The 16,301-nt window shown below is 42.5% G+C and overlaps 1 protein-coding gene across 1 annotated transcript in view; it reads right to left on the bottom strand.

The window, feature by feature from the left end:
* The window catches only part of ARL2BP (ADP ribosylation factor like GTPase 2 binding protein), a 332,657-nt gene that overhangs the window by 239,748 nt on the left and 76,608 nt on the right, over positions 1–16,301 (bottom strand). The gene's annotated exons all lie outside the window — the stretch shown is intronic.

The raw sequence follows: 16,301 nt of genomic DNA, 5'->3' as shown, positions 1-16,301 counted from the left end.
GAGCATAGGGAGCAACTGCAAGCAGCACAAGTGGCACTTAATTCCCTGCTGCAAGAAAGGGCACTTAAGGGGGCCATATATCACAAGTACAGGCTGCATAGGTTTGGCAATAAAACTGGGACCCTGCTTGCCCGAGTGATGAAAACATGGGGAGGAAATAGAGTGCTATCAGCCATAAAGGACGAGAAAGGTAAAATACATACGAAAAGCGAAAAAATAGCAAATATATTCCGAGCACATTTCAGCCAAATATATCAAAAATATAAAGACATAGATAAAGAATCCCTCATGAGTTATTTAGAAGCCTCCAAGTTGCCAAAACTCTCTGCACTAGCATTACAGACACTGAATGGCCCAATCACTGGTAAAGAGCTCCAAGCCACCATAAAGTCATTGCCCACATCACTCTGCCCCGGCCCCGATGGATTCACGGGGAGAATTTTACAATATGATACCCCAGAAAGCGTTATTGGCACTGCATGACTATCTAGAGGACGCAGTGGAGACAGGAAGGTTTCCCATTCACAATAATATGGCATTAATATCATTATTACCCAAACCAGGTAAAGAAAGGGACAAACCGGAGGCCTACCGACCAATTTCATTATTGAATGTAGATATAAAAATATTAGCAAAAATCTTGGCCACCAGGTTGGCTCAATACTTACCAGATATAATTGGGCCTGAACAAGTGAGCTTCGTGAAGGGCAGACATTCTTCAACTAATGTGCGTAATTGCTGATGGCAATGAGCTACAGCCAAGTAAATCATGTACCTGCAGTCCTCCTCAGTCTCGACGCTGAAAAGGCATATGATACAATAGGATGGGAATTTTTGTTTGGGGTGTTAAAGTATATGGGCATGCATGGCTGGTACCTTCAGGCCGTACAGACATTATACACTAAGCCGACGGCCTCTGTATTAATTAATGGAGTGCGAACAACCCTATAGTCATAGAACGGGTACTCGTCAGGGGTGCCCCCTCTCACCCTTATTGTTCTTGCTGTCTATTGAGCCACTGCTCCGCACGTTGAAGACGGATGAGCAGATAAAGGGGCTAGAGGTGGGTGGAGAGGTAGTGCAGACTTTGGCATTTGCGGATGATTTGTTGGTGGTGATGAGGGACCCCCAGAATTCATTGAGGGCAGCTCTGGGCACGGATAGAACAATACAGTGCTCTTTCAGGGTTTAAAATAAATGCACACAAATCACATTGGCTCACCATCTCTCCTGGGGTGGGAGGCACAGGGTTAGAGGAACTGGGAGTGGAAGAAGCTGAAGAGGCAATCAAGTACTTAGGAGTCCAAATCCCCCAGAACCTGGTTCAAGTGTGTTCCCAAAATGTGAACAGGCTATTGGAGGATATGGCGGACAAGTTGAAGCTGTGGCAATCCCTCCCGCTCTCTTTGCTTGGCAGAATAGCGCTATACAACATGATGATTGTACCCAGATGGTTATATGTGTTCCAAACGCTCCCACTTTATCTTCCAAGGAAAGTGGAACGGCAAATAAACAAAATATTGTAGAAAATTCCTTTGGAAAGGAAAGAAAGCAAAAACTGCTCTGCGGATTCTGCAGATCCCAAGAGAATACGGGGGCCTGGGCCTCCTGAGTTTGCGATACTTAACGGTAGCCTGTGGAATCAGGCACCTAAATGACTGGTTTCGAAAGACAAGTGAATACTCTGCTACCACTATGGAATTAGGCTTGTTTGGCCCAGACAACTTTACAGGATTTCTGCATGGTAGCAAGCAACATCCCCCAGCAGTCCTACAGAAGTCACATATTTTTGCCTACGATGAAAGCGGTGTGGAAATGGATCTGCCGCATGCATGGCTTTTCGCCTAAAACTACCCCTACCTGTCGATTTGTGGCAACCCGGGGTTCGAGCCTGGGACAAGTTATACTGTATTCAACAGATGGAAGGAAAAGGGGATAGAATACCTATATCATGTGCTCACAGACGAAGGGCGTATCAGAACGTTTCCAGAACTGAGAGCTCAGTACAAAATAAATTCAGCGGACTATTTCCATTATTACCAGCTGAGGCACTATGTGCCCAGTCTGACTTGGACAGACCTCACCGAGGACGTGAGGGAAGAACTGGCTGCTGCTATGTCGCTGGGGGCGCAATTGAAAGTGCCCATGGCCTACCATCATCGCCACATCCGAGATACAATGCCAGAATTGGATTACAGGGGCTACGCGGCAAAATGGAGCCAAGATCTGGGAAGCCAGATAAGTGAGACTATGTTTAAGGACCATGTGCGGTCGCTCTGGCAGACCACAAAACTGGCAGAGCACTGGGAAATACAATATAAATTCGCACTAAGGATATATGTGGCGCCTAGAAGAGCTTTCCATATGGGAGCATCACCGGATGGAGCATGTGGGAAATGCCATCAAGAAGGGGCTACATTGGCTCACATGTTTTGGACATGCCCAAGAGTGGTTTGGTTTTGGAAAAGTATACTACAACAAGTGACAAAACTCTGGTCCCGAAGATGGACATATGATCCAAAGTTGCTTTTTGGACACCCAAGGCTAAGCAAGCCAACGCCGAAGGGATTCACAGACTTTGTAAAAAGAGCTACAGTAGTAGCGAAAAAAGCAATCCTGCAGAAGTGGCTGGGGAACAAACCACCATCACTGCAATATTGGCAAACTCAAATGCTTATACTTTTACGTACAGAACATCTGGCAATGCGGAACCAGCCACGGATAAGAAGACAACAATTTGAATGCAGATGGCACCCTTTGGGAAACCTTGACCCCAATGGTCCGGAGCCAGATATTGAACCTATAATCCCCGTTGCTGCTGCTCCTGTAACCTCTGCTTGTTATTGGATATATAAGGGAAAAAGGGGGGGGGAGGCTTTGGGGAGGGAAGGGGGGTAGGGAACAGGGAGGGGAGGGGGAGTAGTTTAGGGGGGAAAATACTAATATCAATAAAAATACAAAATGTGAAGATATGCCAATTGCTGTTATGGAACTTGCTTATGTAATGTGAAATGTTACAGCTGATTATGTTCACTTAATAAAATGATTGAAACATAAAATACCATATCTCTCAGAATTACATATAGCATAATATCAGGCTTATTTTTGAAAGAGAAAGACGCCCATATTTCGACCCAAATCGGGAGATGGGTGCCTTTCTCTCAAGGGCGCCCAAATCGGTATAATCGAAAGGCCGATTTTGGGCGCCTCCAACTGCAGTCTGTTGCGGAAACTAACAAAGTTGACGGGGGCGTGTCGGAGGCTTGGTGAAGGCGCGGACTGGGGCATGTTTATCAGCTGAGGAGAGATCGGAGCGCTCGGCCGATAATGGAAAAAAGAAGGGCGGCAGTAGCAGAATTTGGGCTGCTTATTTGGACCCTTTTTTTCACGAACAAGTCCCCAAAAAGTGTCCCAACTGCCCAGATGACCACCGGACGGAATCAGGGATGACCTCCCCTGACTCCCCCAGTGGTCACTAACCCCCTCCCACAAAAAAAAAAAGAACTTTAAAAACTTTTTTTTGCCAGCCTGTATGCCAGCCTCAAATGTCATACCCAGCTCCAACACAGCAGTATGCAGGTCCCTGGAGCAGTTGTTAGTGGGTGCAGTGGACTTCAAGCAGGTGGACCCAGGCCCATCCCCCCCGTACCTGTTACATTTGTGCTGGTAAATGGGAGCCCCCCAAACTGCCCCCAAACCCACTGTACCACACATCTAGGTGCCCCCCTTCACCCATAAGTGCTATGGTAATGGTGCTAGAGTTGTGGGGAGTGGGTTTTTGGGGGGGGATTTGGGGGGCTCAGCACCCAAGGTCAGGGAGCTATGACTGGGAGGTATTTTGCACCACTTCAGTCTTTTTACATCCTTAGCAAGATACGGCCTCCAAAACTGAACACAATACTCCAAATGGGGCCTCAATGACGACCTTGGAACAGGGGCATCAACATCTCCTTTCTTCTGCTGGTTATATCTCTCTAACTGCTTAGCATCCTTCTGGCTATCGCCACCCTCCATGTCACACTGTTTTGTCGCCTTCAGATCCTCAGATACTATCACCCCCTCTCCCTGTCTGTGCATATCAGACTCTCACCGCTAACACATACGTCTTCCTTGGATTTCTACTCCCTAAGTACATCACTTTGCACTTCTTTGCATTGAATTTTAATTGCCAAACATTGGGCCATTCTTCTAGCTTCTGCAGATCCTTTTTCATGTTTTCCACTCCCTCTGGGTTGTCCACTCTGTTACAAATCTTGGTAACATTTGCAAAAAGGCAAACTTTACCTTCTGAGCCTTTGGCAATGTCACTTACAAATACAATGAACAGAATCGGCCCCAGAACCGATCCTTGAAGCATTCTGCTACTCACTTTTCCCTCCTCCGAATGAATTCCATTAACACCACCCTCTGACATCTGTCCGTCAACCAGTTCCTAATCCAGTTCACCACTTTGGGTCCTATCTTCAGCCTGTCAAGTTTGTTCAAGAGCCTCCTGTGAGGAACCGTGTCAAAGGCTTTGCTGAAATCAAAGTAGATTACATCTAACGGACGTCCATGATTCAATTCTCTGGTCATCCAGTCAAAGAATTCAATAAGGTTCGTTTGGTACGATACATCTTGGGTAAAACCATGTTGTCTCGGATCTTGCAGCTTATTGGCTTCCAGGAAATTCACTATCCTTTCCTTCAGCATCGCTTCCATTACTTTTCCAATAACCGAAGTGAGGCTTACTGGTCTGTAGTTTTCAGCTTCTTCCCTGTCACCACTTTATGAAGAGGGACCACATCCGCTCTTCTCCAATCCCACAGAACCTCCCCCATCTCCTAGGATTTATTAAACAAATCTTTAAGAGGACCCACCAGAACCTGTTTGAGCTCCCTCAATATCCTGGGATGGATCCCATCCGGTCCCATGGCTTTGTCCAACTTTAGATTTTCAAGTTGTCCATAAACACTCTCTTCTATGAATGGTCCTATATCCGCTCCATTCTCATATGTACTTCTGCCAGTCAATCATGGTCCTTCTCCAGGATTTTCTACCATGAAAACAGAACAGGGTTAAGGGGGTCTTTTGCTTAGGTGCGCTGGCATTTTTGGTGCATGTTGAGGATGGGCGCACGCTGAATGTTAAAGATGCCAATGTATTCCTATGGGCGTATCTGGCATTTGGCGCACACTGGAAGTTCCAGTGCACCTGGGTAGAGGACCCCCTAAGTGGCTTGCCCAGGGTCACAAGGAGCTGCAGCGGAAATTGAACCCAGGTTGCCATGCTCAAAGCCCACTGCACTAACCATTATGCTACTCCTCCCATCCTCCAACCAAAGGGTGGAAGAGAACCAAGTCCAAGTGACCAGCCAATAAAAACACAGGAGTAAGAGCTCCAAACAAGGTTTTATTAGGAGCCTACATGGTCCGTGTTTCGGCAAAAATGCCTTCCCCGGGGGTCTTAAAACACAAAATTTAAAATCAATATACAGATAGCAATGAAAGTATACATAAACAAATGTATAAATAAATAAATAAATGAATAAGACTACAATATTGAAAACTACAAAAAATTCATAGATAAAAATAAAAACAAAAATGAAAGATTGTTGGACCAAAACAATAAAAACAGAGGAGATATAAACCACAGGGGACAGAAGAGAACTACTTAAAACTGGCACAAAATCCAAAGAAAATCCTGATATAGTATGCACATTTCGGTTCTCATCTATGAGTTATGCTTTCAAAAATATCATCCTTAAACATTGGTATATTGTACAAACACATCCATGCTTCAGAGATATCTTTCCTAGTTTTGCACTCTCAAGGAATCCCAATTTAAGGAACTACTTGGTCCCCTCAAGTCTTCCAACATTACAAGGCAATATAACCCATAATTATGTAGGCCATAGACCTTGTAACTCTTGTTCGGTCTGTGTCCACTCCTTACAAACTTGACCTCTTCATTCATCCTAGTTCCGGTAAACATTATAAACTTATTTATTTATTTGCTGAATTTGAATCCCACATTTTCCCACCTATTTGCAGGCTCAATGTGGCTTACATTATATTGCAATGGCTATCACCATTAACAGAATAAGAAGAGGTTCAGCATATTGTTACAATTAAGGTATGAAGAATATCAGGTAAATTAGGGTAAATAAAAAAGATAATACATAACATGTAAGTGAGAGCAGGATAGGAAATAATGTTCAATAATGATAATGTGATTAAAATAATCAAATTATAAGAGATCAATATTGGTTGGTTCAGGTGTAGATTAGGAATCAAGTCATTATGGAGGATTCTTTTTGTAAGTCTCTTTGAATAGGTTCGTCTTCAGTAACTTAGATTCAATAACTTAGATTCAGTAACTTAGATTCAATAGTGATTGTAATTCTAAAAATGTTACATATCGCATCATGTGCCCATGCAAAACGCTATATATCGGCAACACAAATAGGAAAATTAAGGTTAGGATTATTGAACATCACTAATAAAGAGAAAAGCCGCAAAAGATATAGGAGTATGTCAGAAGATGAATTGTTCACATCTCCTTTATCTAGTCCAAAACCATGAGACGTACCATCACCACATTTTTTAGAACAACTCTGGTAGAGGGACAACGTTCGGACAGAGAGGCATACATGCAGCATCGATCAGGAATACTATCCACAAAGATTTCCCTTCCGAGGAAGAGGTCGCGGAAGAGGCAGAAGCAGAGGACAGAGAAGGATTTACCAACCTTGGTAGATGATGTTCCTATCTTCAACCTTTCCCAATATATCCTTAATGAAGCAGAGATCAATGTATTAAAAAGAGGCCTTTCTTTCTCACCAACTTCTCATTATGACGCATTCCAGACTTGAATCGACCTTTATAAATTTCAAAGAAAACTACAGATTAAACTATTTTTTTCTACTACAGATCATCCTTATGTTGAGAGGTCCGTTGTTAAAAGTAAGTCCAAATGGTTACCTGCAGGTCCTACCGACCCTATAATTAAAACATTCCATGAGGTTGTACTTAGAGAGATTTCAATATGTGAAAATAGTAATAACAGACGTCCGTTCTACAACCTCACTAAGGAAGAAAATTGTGCTCTACGTTCTCTGTCATCTAACATGGATATTGTCATCAAACCGGCCGATAAGGGAGGGGTATCGTCATTATGGATCGCGTATCATACATTGAGGAAGTGATGAGACAACTCAATGACAGTACTTTGTATGTACGCCTCCCAAGTGACCCAACATAAACTTTGAAAAACGAAATTACAGAAATCGTTGAATATGCTCATAAAATGGGTTACTTAACATCTAAAGAAAAATAATTTTTGGTAACAGAACATCCTATTATTCCTACTATTGTAAAAAATAATAATAATAATAATAATAATAACATGTATCTGAATGGGTACAATGATATGTAGAAATATAAATTAGGTGGTCTGTTACTTAAAAGAGATCAATGGCTCATAAATGTTTTACCGAAAATCCACAATCTATGACGAACCCCCCCAGTAGGCCCATCATCTCAGCCAATGGTTCAGTTCTTGAACCTTTGTCGATTTTCACTGACTACTTCTTGAGGCCCTATATACCTAAAATAGACTCCTATGTGCGCGATTCGTCTCATTTCAGCACTATATTAGAGGAATATGATGGTGACCTGGAGGGACTACTTTTAGTCACACTCGATGTTGAATCCTTATATAGCAACATATCCCAGCTTGAGGCTTTGATCGTCAACAAAGAAACATTGTGCGATAGACAGAATGATACACGGATCCCTATCAGACTCATTCTGATGCTGGCCACCTTAGCACTTACTAAAAATTACTTTTGCTTTGATGGGCACTTTTATTTACAAACAAAAGGCACAGCTATGGGGGCATCGATGGCCCCTGATATAACGAACCTATATATGGCCAAATTTGAAAAAAACCTTTTATCTGACCACCAGTACAAACATCCGATCAAGATTTACAAGCGTTACATTGATGATATTTTTATTTTATGGATGGGTGATATTGACTCGCTTCAAAGTTTCTTTGGATGAATCAATACCTGTGACTCCAATCTCAAATTCAAAATGCAGTTTGACATGGAGAACATTCCATTTCTGGACGTCATGGTAAAGAAAGACAAATACAGGCTGTCTACATCTTTATACAGGAAGCCTACGGACAAAATTGTTATCTACATTACTCAAGTTATCATAATCGTGCACTGAAAAACAATCTGCCTTTCAGCCAGTTTCTTAGGTTCACAAGAGTGTGTGCAAATACAGATGACTTTCATAAACATTCTAAAGAATTATCAAATAGATTTAAACAACGGGGGTATCCTGATCAATACATATCACAAGGCTTTAACAAAGCAAAACCAGGACGAGAGAAGAACTACTTAAAACTGGCACAAAATCCAAAGAAAATCCTGATATAGTATGCACATTTCGGTTCTCATCTATGAGATTATGCTTTCAAAAATATCATCCTTAAACATTGGCATGTTGTACAAACACATCCATGCTTCAGAGATATCTTTCCTACTTTTGCACTCTCAAGGAATCCCAATTTAAGAAACTACTTGGTCCCCTCAAGTCTTCCAACATTACAAGGCAATATAACCCATAATTATGTAGGCCATAGACCTTGTAACTCTTGTTCGGTCTGTGTCCACTCCTTACAACTTGACCTCCTCATTCATCCTAGTTCCAGTAAACATTATAAACTTATATTCAATAGTGATTTTAATTCTAAAAATGTTATATATGTCATCATGTGCCCATGCAAAACGCTATATATCGACAAGACAAACAGGAAAATTAAGGTTAGGATTATTGAACATCGCAGTTGTATTAAGAGACAAGTTAAAACTGCCCCATTGGTAGAACATTGGATCCATGCAAATCACAAAATTGAGGACATAAAATTTCTTTGTCTTCCAAGCAATTAAAATTAACGATCGAGGTGGTGACATCGATATAACTCTATTGAGAGCAGAATAACGTATCAGCTAGAATGCGTGTCCCCCAAGGGTTTGAATAAAGAGATTGAAATGATACACTTTTTATTAGCCATGGATCTCTTTTAAGTAACAGACCACCTAATTTATATTTCTACATATCATTGTACCCATTCAGATACATAAGTACATAAGTAATGCCACACTGGGAAAAGACCAAGGGTCCATCGAGCCCAGCATCTTGTCCACGACAGCGGCCAATCCAGGCCAAGGACACCTGGCAAGCTTTCCAAATGTACAAACATTCTATACATGTTATTCCTGGAATTGTGGATTTTTCCCAAGTCCATTTAGTAGTGGTTTATGGACTTGTCCTTTAGGAAACCATCCAACCCCTTTTTAAACTCTGCCAAGCTAACCGCCTTCACCATGATCTCCGGCAACGAATTCCAGAGTTTAATTATGTGTTGGGTGAAGAAAACATTTCTCCGATTTGTTTTAAATTTACTACACTGTAGTTTCATTGCATGCCCCTAGTCCTAGTATTTTTGGAAAGTGTGAACAGATGCTTCACATCCACCTGTTCCACTCCACTCATTATTTTATATACCTCTATCATGTCTCCCCTCAGCCGTCTCTCTCCAAGCTGAAAAGCCCCAGCCTCCTTAGTCTTTCTTCATAGGGAAGTCGTCCCATCCTCGCTATCATTTTAGTCGCCCTTTGCTGCACCTTTTCCAATTCCACTATATCTTTCTTGAGATGCGGTGACCAGAACTGAACACAATACTCAAGGTGCGGTCGCACCATGGAGCGATATAACGACATTATAACATCCTCACACCTGTTTTCCATACCTTTTCCTAATAATACCCAACATTCTATTTGCTTTCCGAGCCGCAGCAGCACACTGAGCAGAAGGTTTCAGTGTATTATCGACGACAACACCCAGATCCCTTTCTTAGTCCGTAACTCCTAACGTGAAACCTTGCATGACGTAGCTATAATTCGGGTTCTTTTTTCCCCACATGCATCACCTTGCACTTGCTCACATTAAACGTCATCTGCCATTTAGCCGCCCAGTCTCCCAGCCTTGTAAGTGTCTTGTCTTCTTTGTTGGTGAGCTCTTAGGATCCCTAAGGCCCCGAAAGACCTCAAAGGACAGCCGTGCAACCCCGAATCTTCACCCGCGGCAGCCGCCGTTCACCAAGGGTTGAGCCCTCAGCTGCAGGCGGCCAGCAGGACTGCTGGAACCGCGGGGTTGACAGTTGGCCTGGCTGGCAGTCAGCGAACACAGTCAATGGGTAATGGCTAGCAAGGCGGCTAGCACTCCGTGGATAGAAACAATATAGTCTCTGGATAGTGCCTAGCAAGGGCGGCTAGCACTCCGTGGATGGAATCAATATAGTCTCTGGATAGTGGCTAGCAAGGACGGCTAGCACTCCGGAGATAGAATCAGTATAGTCTCTGGATAGTGGCTAGCAAGGGCGGCTAGTCCTCTGTGGATAGAATCAGTATAGTCTCTGGATCGTGGCTAGCAAGGGCGGCTAGCACTCCGTGGATAGAATCAGTATAGTCCTCTGGATAGTGGCTAGCAAGGGCGGCTAGCACTCTGTAGATAGAATCAGTATAGTCTCTGGATCGTGGCTAGCAAGGGCGGCTAGCACTCTGTGGATAGAATCAGTATAGTCTCTGGATCGTGGCTAGCAAGGGCGGCTAACACTCCGTGGATAGAATCAATATAGTCCTCTGGATAGTGGCTAGCAGGGCGGCTAGCACTCTGTAGATAGAATCAGTATAGTCTCTGGATAGTGGCTAGCAAGGGCGGCTAGCACTCTGTGGATAGAATCAGTATAGTCTCTGGATCGTGGCTAGCAAGGGCGGCTAGCACTCCGTGGATAGAATCAATATAGTCTCTGGATAGTGGCTAGCAAGGGCGGCTAGCACTCCGTGGATAGAATCAATATAGTCTCTGGATAGTGGCTAGCAAGGGCGGCTAGCACTCCGTGGATAGAATCAATATAGTCTCTGGATACCGGATAGCAAGGGCGGCTAGCAATCCGTGACACGAAAGCACTGGACCTGCTTCAGGAACAGAACCGGAAGCAGCGAGGTCTTCAGGCTCCTAGGTTTAAATACCGCGCCCTCCCGCCCCCCGGGAAGAAACCCACCAATCCGGCCCCGGGGAGTCAGCAGAGCTCCTGGATTGGCTCTGCCCGAACTCCAGGCGGAGTCATCGCTCGGGTTCGCCAATCCGGGGCGAGGTGGGAGGAGCTCCGGAACCCTTCAGCTCCGACGCACAAGAGACGTCGGCCCGGCGCCGCCATCTTGGCTGGCGCTGAACCTCCTGCCGACCTTCCCTTCCCCCGAGGCCGGCGTTCGTCCCAGCGGGGCGCCGGTCTCGGCCTGACCCGCGGAACGCCGGCTCCTCCGGGGGCCTTCTCCCGCCGTCCGTGGTTGCCGCTGGCTCCCGCTGCCCACAGCGGAAGAGCAGGTAAGGTCACGGGACGTGACAGTAAGGTCCTTCTGTAATTTTTCACAATCCTGTCTTGAGTTAACGACTTTGAATAACTTTGTGTCATCAGCAAATTTAATTACCTCGCTAGTTACTCCCATTTCTAAATCATTTATAAATATATTAAAAAGCAGCGGTCCTAGCACAGACCCCTGAGGAACCCCACTAACTACCCTTCTCCATTGTGAATACTGCCCATTTAACCCCACTCTCTGTTTCCTATCCTTCAACCAGTTCTTAATCCACAATAGGACTTTTCCTCCTATCCCATGACCCTCCAATTTCCTCTGTAGCCTTTCATGAGGTACCTTGTCAAACGCCTTTTGAAAATCCAGATACACAATATGAACCGGCTCCCCTTTGTCCACATGTTTGTTTACTCCTTCAAGGAATTGAAGTAAATTGGTCAGGCAAGATTTCCCCACACAAAAGCCGGTTATTATTATTATTTTTTACAATATTTATGTTATCTTGCTTTCAATTATGGTTTATAATTGTTGAAATACTGTTTTTAATTATTTAATTTTATTTTACTTTTTAATTATTATTGTTTCTTATCTTCTTCATGTAATTTTTGGCAAATCACCACTATGGCACAAAGGAACCATTTATTATTTTTACTAGCAGTTTAACACATGTTTTCAGGATAGTTTTAGATGTGTATTCTATGTTGAATGTGTATTTCACAGTCCAATATCGTATTATTAATCATCAGTACATCAATCGTTATATCACACACAGTTGTTTTTCAGCCTAATGCACGATACCATTGTTTACATTATCCATTTTTTATCATTATTCTTATTTTTTATTGTTTACTACATATTATTTTATTGTTTTTTAAATTTTTCATTTTTATCATTTTTTTATTTTTATTTTTGTATTTGTATTTTCAATTTATTTCTATTTTTCTTATTATTTTTTTCTTATTATTTATTATTCATTATTTTGATTTCTTTTATTTCATTTTAGAGATATATATGGCAATCCATATTGTGATAAACACAGGACTGCCCTACCCTGAGGAAGCCGCCAGAGGGCGCGGTCCTAGGAAAAGTCTGGAAAATGCCCTGATCTGGCCACTAGAGGGAGCCAAAAGGGGTACACCAGTGTAATGGCAGAAGGGACAGATAGGGGGTGCTCATGGTATAGGACCTGCCCTTCCCTGAAGAGGCCACCAGGTGGAACTCTCAGAATAGGAGATGGAAAGTTGGAGAGAGTTCTGGGCCTGGACCTTTCTGGAACCAGGGGGAGGGGCCTAAAGAGGTGGGAGGACAATTAGCCACCCTATAAAGAGAGCCCTACAAGACAAGAGAGGAGGAGGAGATGGGAGACCTGAAATGAATGGAGCTCGAAGTCAGAAGGAGAAAGTGAAGGGAGAGACTGGCTGGAGGAGAACCCCTGGAAGATGAAAGAGAAGGTTCCCTCTAGAAGCCCAGAAGGTACTCAACTGCGATGCCTTTTGGAGAGAAATGAACTGTGTATTATGTGAAGTTGACTAACAGCCATGGGGTGGAGGATAGGACTGTAGAGTTAGAGAGAGTAAAGAAAGTCCTATCCAGGGGAGGTGGCTGTTTTACACTGAGACACAGGTCCTCCAAGAGAGTGGGCTCAGTAAAGAAGAAACCAATTGAATAATAAGTTGGAAAGAAGTTGTTCCCCCACAAGACTGGCGCCAAGTACTAATAAATTGTATTTGCATTTACTTGACTAATTTGCATATTTCTGGAACCAGAGAAACCCTTTCTTAAGGAGGGTGTCCCAGGGACTCAGCCGGAGTACCAAAGGGTGACCAGTTACCAGAGGATGCAGTGGGGAAGAATTTCCAGAATTGGGGGGGAAATGAAGGACCAGTCACCCTGAGTTGAAAGGGGAGTCTAAATATTGAGGCTGGGATTACAGGATGCTGTAAATGAGAACTGTTTGAATCCTTCTCAAGAAGCCAAGTGCTAGTGAGACCGGGCAGAGAGTAGGTGCGACAGGACGAGAGCCTCAGCACACGTGAGAGACCCCTGGGAGTTTACAATATATTAAAACATTTCTATTCCTTTCTAATTGATCATCTCATTTTTTTAACTCCTATTTTTTTGCTCTTATTTTTACTCCGCTTTTTTGAGTATTGTATATTTGCTTTGGCTGCTAGGCACATCATGTCAATCTGACGCATTTTTATCATGCTACGCACGATCACGTTGTTTTACGTCAGTGACATCACTCTTGGTTCCTTTTATTTTCAGCGTCTTTTTTGCCATTTTGGTTTCTACAGCTTGACTGCGTCCCTGCTGCTCGCGGACCCAGGTAGGATTTGGATTACATCTATCAGCCATCTGTCTGCCACTTTGTGGTTTCAATTGTGTCTTAACATGGAGTTCATCTGAGTTACGTCTCTCTTCTGTCCCCTGCGGTTTTTATCTCCTCTGATTTTATAGTTTTGGTCCAACAATCACCATTTTTTATCATCTAGACCTGTTATTTTCACTTTCAGCACCCTTATCCTGGTGCTTTGTTAGCACTTAAGGTTTGGTCTGATATTCAACAGTAGATTTGTTGGTATGTTTTCATTACTCTTTTAGTAATTTTATTTCCCGCAGTTTTTCCTCGGGGCTTTTTTTTTGCAATTTTTGTTTCCACAGCTTGACTACGTCCCTGCTCGCAGACCCAAGTAGGATTCAGATCGCATCCATCGGCCCTCTGTCTTAGCATGGAGTTCACCTGAGCTAAGTCTCCTCTCTGTTCCCTGCGGTTTTTATTTTTATTTTTCACCCTCACTTTCACTGGCATCTAGGCTCTCCATCTCTAGTGACAGCGGTTCCTTCCTGGAACTCCCTTTCCTGTTTTTATAGTTTCAGTAACAGTCATCTTTTTTGATACATTATCATTTAGCCATGTTATTTCAGCACCCTTGCACTGGTGCTTTGTTAGCACTCAAGGTTCGGTCTGATATTCAGCAGAAGATTCGTTGGTATGTTCTTACTCTGTTTTTTAAGTATTTAAATTTAGTGTAATTTGGCCACAGTATCATTTTAACCTCATTACATCATGGCACTCCATTTTTTATGGTCAAATACTATTGACCATTATATACATTTTCCTTTTATTACTGGATTATGAAAATAATTTCTCTAAATAATTTTTAAGTAAACAATCAGGATACTGCTGCATTAGGTTTTGAGTACATATATATATTTTTGTTGTACTTATATTTTTAAATTTTGTGAATTACTAATGAAACAATGTTATTAGATTCATCATCAATGTATGTTTTTACAAGTATGCTTTTAAGGATTTCTAATGTATGTATGTGTGTCTGATTTTGTTGCACATATTTTTAAATTTTGTGCATTATTAATGTTATCAGATTTATTATCAATGTATGGTTTTAAACGCTTATTTTCAGGATTTTATATGTATGTTTCATTATTATCTTTCATTTTTTGTTATTTTTTATCTATGAAAATGTTTTTGAAGTTTTCAATATTGTAGTCTTATTCATTTATTTATACATTTGTTTATGTATACTTTCATTGCTATCTGTGTATTGATTTTAAATTTTGTGTTTTTAGACCCCTGAGGAAGGCATTTTTGCAGAAACACAGACCGTGTAGGGTCCTAATAAAAACTTGTTTGGAGCTCTTACTCCTGTGTTTTTATTGGCTGGTCACTTGGGTTGGTTCTCTTCCACCCTTTGTTTGGTGTGCTTACATTTTTGTGGAAGGAGTGGACCCCCCCTTCTCTTCCCACTCCTCCATTCCTACCATTATTAAAATATATTCAAGCCTGTTGGAAGCAATTTTCAAACATCACAGAATGTTTTAAAACATGCAATTTACCTACATTTTTCAGGTCCTCTCCCTTTAAAAGTTTTGTGAGAAGTATATGCATTATAGCTCCTTGCATACTCTGAACTTGGTTTTCCATGCCAGCAGCCATGAAAGAGGCTTTGGCACACACATTTATGAAAATGCCATCTACATGTTCTCTTTTCCTCCCTGGCTCAATCACTCCTCTAGAGATAGCTCCTCAATCCAGCTTAAAGTATGCTTGCTGTGGAAGTCCTCACATACTTTCAGGTGGGCTGAGGATGGCAATTTTGAGATAGAGCAACCTAAGCATTGTAATAGTATTTGGTTCACACCTTTCCAGTGATAGTTCAAGGCAAGTCATATTCGGGTACAGTAAATAATTCCCTATCCCCAGAAGGCTCACAATCTAAGGGGTCCTTTTACAAAGCTACGGCAAAAAGTGGACTTAGCGTGCCCTTATGCAGGGGTCTTTTTCATCCACTAGGGTCACTTTTTGCCATGACCGGAAAATGGCCACTTTTCCATGTTGGGGTAAGAAAACAAGAAGGCAATCGGTCCACAATAGCCACTGTGGAACAAGGGACGGGGAGTGGACCTTGATGAAGAAAATGCAGTGAAAATCTGTTCTAAACAGACCCAGGAGGATACACACTAATCTACGTTGGTGGCCTGTTTAGATTTGCACCTACTGGTAATTTATGCTCCTAACGCTGTGTTCTAGGCGAAACATGGCCATGTTGGGCATTTGAGAGTGTGAATCCTGGGAGCATCAATATAACTTATTAAAGACTGCATTTTCTTCGTCAGGGTCTGCTCTGTCTTTTGTTCCATGTACTAATGTTGCCATCAGCACATGGCCATTAACAAAAATTGGAGCATGAGCCCTTATAGGTGTTAAGGGCTCATGTGCTAATCCTGTAGTAATCAGTTCGCACATTGTAATGTAGCTGCGCTAACACAGACACACCCAGTCTCCACCCCCAAACCCCTTTGGTGATAAAATTAATTTTATTTTTTAGAGTGTCGGTGGCAA

Source organism: Microcaecilia unicolor, chromosome 5 (genome assembly GCF_901765095.1).
Source record: "Microcaecilia unicolor chromosome 5, aMicUni1.1, whole genome shotgun sequence".
Lineage (NCBI taxonomy): Eukaryota > Metazoa > Chordata > Amphibia > Gymnophiona > Siphonopidae > Microcaecilia > Microcaecilia unicolor.
Note: the sequence above shows the minus strand (reverse complement) of the source record. Positions and strands in the feature narration are given on the sequence as shown.